Genomic DNA, 6964 nt, shown 5'->3' on the forward strand with positions numbered 1-6964 from the left:
ATAGACAGATGAAAAATACAAGAAATAAAAATACTTGTAGACTAGGTTGAGTAAGACACAGACATCAACATGCATTGTTCAGATTAGAAACGTAGAAGACAGGCCCAAAGACCTATTGAACTCCAGGGAATCTCAATTGTTAAATGAGGTCAGTCGACTAAAATTCCAGTCCTTGGGATGCCCTTGGAAAATGCCAAGAGCCACTCTGTCTGGATGCCAGTTTCCAGCTCCAAAGCTATGGGATTCCTCGGCAGACATGAGAGATGTCCTCCCACTGCAGCAGGCAGAAGAGTCTGCTGTTTTATTTTATTTTTTTAAATTGGCTTATTCGTGGTAGCCCTGGGCAACAGGAAGTCTGGATGAAATCTCAAATCCTCCTAGGCTTGGTCTGTGTCTAAGATTTTTCTCTGGACATCTGAGACTCTTTGTCATGGTAAAGAACCTGGACAGGAATCGATGCTACTTACAGTCATAAAGATTAAGGTTCACACACATGAAAGCCTTGCCCAACATATGAGATGAGGTGTCCCCTTGGCTTGCAAAGTCAAGGTGCACTGTCTATGCAGTCCTTTTAAAACCATATTTTAAGACTGGGTTCAGTGCCACATGCCCATGGTCACAGTTACTCAGAAGGCTGAGGTAGGAAAACAGCTTATCCCAGGAGATGAAAGCCAGCCCGAGCAACATGGCCAGACCCTATACAAAAAATTAAAATAAAAAATAAATTTAAAATACTATTTATTTTCTAAATCAATATTCTGAGCAAGCCAGACATTTCTAAACTCCCTCACCACTCAAGCATAGAGCTTTCTTTGATTTTACACTAACTGCTTTCCCAAAGAGTCCTGGAAGTCGAGGGAAACAGAGAGGTATATGGGTTTGTTTTTCTTTTATAAGTCAAATAACAATTCACAGGTTGAATGAAGACCGTTGTGTGTGTGTGTGTATGTGTGTGTGTGTGTGTGTGTTCCTCTACCATAATTCTGTCATCCCCACAGCATTCACCGTGCTACCTTCCACAAGTGAGGAACCCACTAAGTACCTGGTGAGTATGTGAATGAGAAGAAAATCCTGGACTGAGTCCAGGAAGCAATTCTCCTAGCTCTGGTGTGATACAGACACTTAAAAGATAATGTATGTTTCTAGAAGACTGGAAATATTTGAGAGTTGAGATAAAAGCAATAAATATGATTAAGGAGACAAAAATCGGTTCTGGGTGGGAAATAAAATCATTAGCTAAGGTTGGATTACACTAGAGGCATCCACGGGGCTGTGTGCAGGGGCCGGTGTGACTACAGTTGTAGGCTCTGTCCATCATTAACAATAAAACTTCCACAACTAAGAGACCCTGATGCTGGCCAAACAGCCTGTTACTAAAGTTCTTAGAAACACATTTTATCATTTCTGTCAGCATGTTTTCATTAGCACAATTTCTGCTCCCCACCCCAGCATGTGCACTTTGGTTTGAAAGCCCAAGTCTTCCTCGCCGCAGAAAGAACATCCACAGTGACTAGGTTCAGTTCTACTCTCATGAATAAATATCAAATGTGTGACCTTTATCACACCCTCTAGGCATGGATTAGTATAATAGGAACACTGATCAGTCCCCTGGGTGTGCACAGCAGGCAGACTCTCAAGTGAGGAAGGTCTTCCTAAAAGGAAAGGTAATTAAGGAGTCAGCAGTTCTCCAAGGGTCTGAGGCTCCCCAGCTCGGCGGTCTTTCACACACTTGTAGTCACTCTCAAATGGCCCAGAAGCAGTGCTATCTTGAGACAGGACAAGAACAAATGGCCGAACAGTGTGCAGCTCTGAATGTAAGACGCTCTAAAGGCCACAAGGCCACAGCAAGCTTCAAATGTTTCTTAGAAGCAGCAGAGCTATAAATTCCAATACAAATAAAAGCTGCCCTGGCCCAACACTGGAAGCCTTTGAACCCCTATCTGAACCAGTAATGTTAAGGGAGCAAGTTACATGGAGATTAAGAGAATATTAGCTCAGATTTGGGGCACTTGGCTGAATTATTTTGGGGTTTCTAACTCATCCAGAAACCCTATCAACTTGATTATTTTCCAAAAATTTTTTTTGATCTTTTTGAGACAGGGTTTCCCCCTAGCCACAGCTGGCCTGGATTCACTATGGAGACCAGGCTGGCTTCAAACTCACAGAGGTCCACCTGCCTCTGCCTCCCGAGTGCTGGGACTAAAGGCATGTGCCACCACACCTGGCATTTTTTCAAAATTTTTATGTGCAGTCTTGAAGTGGCTATGATAAGGCAGAAGCATTAAAACATCTCATTTTACTTATATTTTTGAGTACTTTCGTTTATAAATTATTTTCACACAATTTTCTTTGATTGGGTTTTCAAAATAGAATAGGAAAACAAGGAGGTACAGTAGCTCCATGGTAGTGCTCAGTGGTAGTACTCAGTGGTAGTGCTCGGTGGTAGTGCTCGGTGGTAGTGCTTGGTGGCAGTGCTCAGTGGTAGTGCTCGGTGGTAGTGCTCGGTGGTAGTGCTTGGTGGCAGTGCTCAGTGGTAGTGCTCGGTGGTAGTGCTCGGTGGTAGTGCTCGGTGGTAGTGCTCAGTGGTAGTGCTCGGTGGTAGTGCATGTGTAGCTGGCATAAAATTCTGAGTTTTCACCCCAACACCGAACAATAAATACAAATAAAGTATCTCCCCTGTATTTTCAAGCACACACACACCAGTAATAGTATCACAAATACCCATCTAAACATCAACTGGATTTCGCTCATCTTGACACAGTTGATCCAAGTGTGTTCCATATAAAAATCTGCAGATACAACTTATTCCCCTCTTCTGCCTTTAGAGGTGATTCCCACCCTGAAATGTATGGGTGTCATTCTCAAACACATTTCATACATTGGTTGTGTGCTCATAAATAATGTATATTACTGCTTAATGATTGGATGATGCCATGTTCCGATTATCCTAGAACATACTTTTCTGAACTTGTCTTTGAGATTGTACACTGAAACTATCTTCATTTAAGTCAACTTTCTGAGCAACTAGGTGTATGAAATGATTAAGTAAATACACAAATTCTAAGCAGCAATGACTTGGACTTATTTAATAGACTATGCTCTTCCTAGTGTAAAACTCTAATTTCTAGAATGAGAAAGACTGGAAATTAAAAGTCCTGTTACAAAATGCTGTCAGGCTCCTGACTGGGAAAGGGGAAAAGCCCTCATTCTTTAGAGTTTTCACTATACTAACAGAGCTACAGACTCACAAGATGCTGAAATAAACACCTTGTTTTCTCTAAGGTAAACACCAATCTGGACATGTGAGCATTTGTTCAGTGAGTCAATGCTACCTTTGGTTTGTTGCTTTCTTTTGTCGTTGTTGATATTGTTTAAGAGGGGTCTCAGTATGTAGCCCTGGCTGGCCTGGAACTTTCTAGAAATGCACCTCCCCAGTGCTGGGATTAAAGGCATGAGCCACTACACCAGGCCTAGGTCTCCACACCCAGCCAAAGTTATGTTTTTGGAGGAATGATAATGGTGGTGTGGTTAAGAAGTGGGAAATGCTGTTTACTATTTATAGGTTTTAGTTGTACAAGAGGAAAAGTGTTCTTGAGATGGCACAACGAATCTGAATGCACTTCATACTGAGTTATTCCCCTAGAAATTACATGTATTTTACCATAGTTTTAAAAAGGAAAAATATAGATCTAGGAATAAATACAGAAACACAGCTTATCTCTGAGTAGGTAAGTGGCTCCAGGAATGCAATGGCACACGAGGGGCGGGATTCATTCTGTCTCCCTAGCTTTACTGTTTCAAGTTCTCTAAAATGAAAGGTTTTCAAAACCAATTTAACACAACATAAAAGTTTTATTTCCTCACTGGGTCATTTTTTTACTTTTAAATAGAAATAATAAAATCTTTTCTTTTTCAGATACTAACAGTTCTGAGATCTCCTTTGCCTTCTGTGGTTCTAGAAAGGCCAGTGCTTCTCAAACTGGAATACAGAAGTGGATCACCCAGGAGCCCGTTGAAATGCTGGAGTCATTCAGGAGAGCACGGGTGGAGTCTAAAATAGTATATTTCTAATAACCTCCCAGGGGAAGGTGCTGGTCCAAGGATCACATGAGCAAGGCAATAGGGGACCTAAAGCCTTTGTAAGAAAAGCCAACAGGACTTTCATTAGGAGGCTCATCTGGAGACAAGCAGGGCACAGACTCTACTGCTCAGTTCTGAAGTCTTCCACTCTGTTACCCCAAGCACCAGGTATTACCATTCACTCAGGGATTTCCTCCCCAACAGCGGATAGATACACACACATACATACACACACACACACACACACACACACACACATACACACACACACACACACACACACACACACATACACACACACACACACACACACACACAAGACGCTATTCCTTTGGGAATAGCCTTGTATATTTAAACTCACTAAATAGCAATAAAAACTTCTACCTTGACAAGATTCCACTTCTACATCTGGTAGAAAATGACTAAAGGAAAGATTCAGTCCAAAAGTCAAAGTTCAGAGCCCTAGGCAAGCCTTGAGAATCATTAACAATAAGAAGGTTAAAAGAGTAAAATATCTTAGAAAAGGGCTGTGCCTTGAGTCTAAATGCTACAAACCCCAAGGCTCATAGGGCAAAGGCTTGGCTGGGAGCTGATGAAGCTTTCTGGAACTGGCTGGATCATGAGTGTTAGATTTTTGGAGAGTAAAAGGAAAGATAGAGAAGGAGACAAGATACCAGAGCCAGACCTGCAACAGGCAAGGAATAGATCTTCCTTTATTCAAAGAAGATACAGTGAGAGGTACAGGCTGACCATGGGAACCAAGCTTCTACAATTAGAGAAAGAAACCAGTTGGCTGGGGGGGGCGGGGGGGCGGGGGGGAAGAATCTGAAGGTTGTGAGGCACACCTGCACTTTGTAGAGAGTGTGCCTGGGTTTGGTGTCCTTGACTAAGGGTCTTCTTAAGATTATTTCTATGACCCTAGAGAAGACGGGGGCTCCACAAACAGTCTCAGTCCTAGGAGTGACCAACTGATAAGAGGTAAGAAAAACCAGATGGCCAATCTATGGCTGTTTGGTCACTTGGGGAACTTTGTACTCTTACAATTTAGAGCCATTTTGCCACTGATGGTTTTATGCCTTTATGGCCTCCTCTAATGAAGCTTATGGCTTTCCTGAGGTTCATACATTCTATCAATGAGGATGCTGGTTTCAACAATAGAATAATTCATTGATAGACACATTTGGATGGCATTGCTGAGAGGTCAGCAAGGTGCAGGAGGGGCAGTCAGAAAAGTAGAAGTAGGTCACTGGGAAAAAGGTTTTGACGGGCATACTGGTCTCTAGGCCCTATTGATCCTGATCACCATGAGTTCTCCCCACATGCCCTACCAACACAATATTTTGACCTTTCCTCAAACCCCAAGCAATGGAGCAAGCTAACTCCAGGACCAAAACTCCAGAATTAATGAGCCAAAATAAATCCTCCCATAAGTTGTCTTTCTCAAGTATTTGCTGTGTGACACTATTCCTAGGGAGATATGAACAAACATCTACTCATCCCACACAGGGAGTCCAGGATAGACCCAAGTGAGGATACCACCAACATCCAACTTGATAAACAAATGAGTTTTATTGGAATCACTGAACAGGAGTATAGTGATTACTTCCAGAAGCAGGAATGGCTCAGAAACAGCTTCATCACCCCCAAAGGGCACCCCAACGTAGGTGACAACTAAAGAAAGATGGAACCTGGAGTTCATTACACATCTTGAAAGCAGGTCAATAGGCTGGAGAGCATTTCTTCCAGGCAGTTCAATTAGTCTGAGCCCCTACCAGTAAACTTTCCTTGTCCTCTCTTATAGGAAGCTTGGCGGGCCCTTTCTCTGCAAAAGGGCCTAGTGCATCTGGTCAGTTTCAGGGACTTCCTGAAGTTATTGAGTTGTTTACAACCTGAGTTTAATATGCAGGATAAAATTCTTCACCTCCCCTTAGAACGTCTTGACTTTTAATGAGCTTCCCTTTAGAACACCCAGTATCTCAAGGAGCTTCATTCAAGATGGAAAGGTTTAGCTCTGAGGAAATTGCTACTCAAAAATATTTTGTGACAAAAAAACTAAGTAAGGGACCAGGCTTGGTGGCCCACATCCTTAATCCTACCACTCAGGAGGCAGAGGCAGGCAGATCTCTGAGAGTTCAAGCCTAGTGAGTTCCAGGTCAGCTGGGGCTACAGAGACCCTCACCCAAAAGAGACCAAAAAAAAAAAAAAAAACACTAAGTAAATTTCATGTGATAAATAAATAAAATTCATTTAAGCACAAACTCCTAACACATCTTTAAAAAAGTATTTCTAATGATAAAAAACTTATCTATTAAATACAATTACTTATTCTAAAGTTTTATAGTCATCAGTGTTACTCAACCAGCCTTCTTAGTTCAGAGACATCTCTATTTATGTTATATTGTGTGTGTTCAGAGGACACAATCATAACCGAATTTCCTTAAGCCATAACCAGATGACCCTATACTTTCCATTCAGTGAATTCACATAGGTGCAAGGCAAACAGTCTGTACTTTACATGAAGTATTTCACTTAAAACTGTCTTTGTTTACTAGATCACTTCTGTTCACAAAGCTCTGTATTGTTTCTTTCCACTGGGAATGATGCGGTAAAGGTGCTGTTCTCTCTACTGAGAACTGCAGGTTAAGGCTGTCCAAGCCCAGGGGAGTGACTCAAACCACAAGTTCTGCATTCACAGAGGTGAGAGGGGGAGCCAGCTGGGGCCAAGAGTGTAGAAGAAATCTACCAATGCCCTGATTTCAACAGGCACAAAGTTCAGTGGAAAAATCACCAGGAAGAAAATGTAAAAGGTATTTATTATTTACTACATAGTTAAATACAATCTCTCCTCTCTCTCTCTCTCTCTCTCTCTCTCTCTCTCTCTCTC

The 6964-nt window shown here is 42.0% G+C and overlaps 1 protein-coding gene across 3 annotated transcripts in view; it reads right to left on the bottom strand.

Annotated features, from left to right (window-relative positions):
- The window catches only part of Mb21d2 (Mab-21 domain containing 2), a 112813-nt gene that overhangs the window by 80137 nt on the left and 25712 nt on the right, over positions 1 to 6964 (bottom strand). The gene's annotated exons all lie outside the window — the stretch shown is intronic.

This window comes from Nannospalax galili, unplaced genomic scaffold (genome assembly GCF_000622305.1).
Source record: "Nannospalax galili isolate Female #2095 unplaced genomic scaffold, S.galili_v1.0 scaffold599, whole genome shotgun sequence".
Lineage (NCBI taxonomy): Eukaryota > Metazoa > Chordata > Mammalia > Rodentia > Spalacidae > Nannospalax > Nannospalax galili.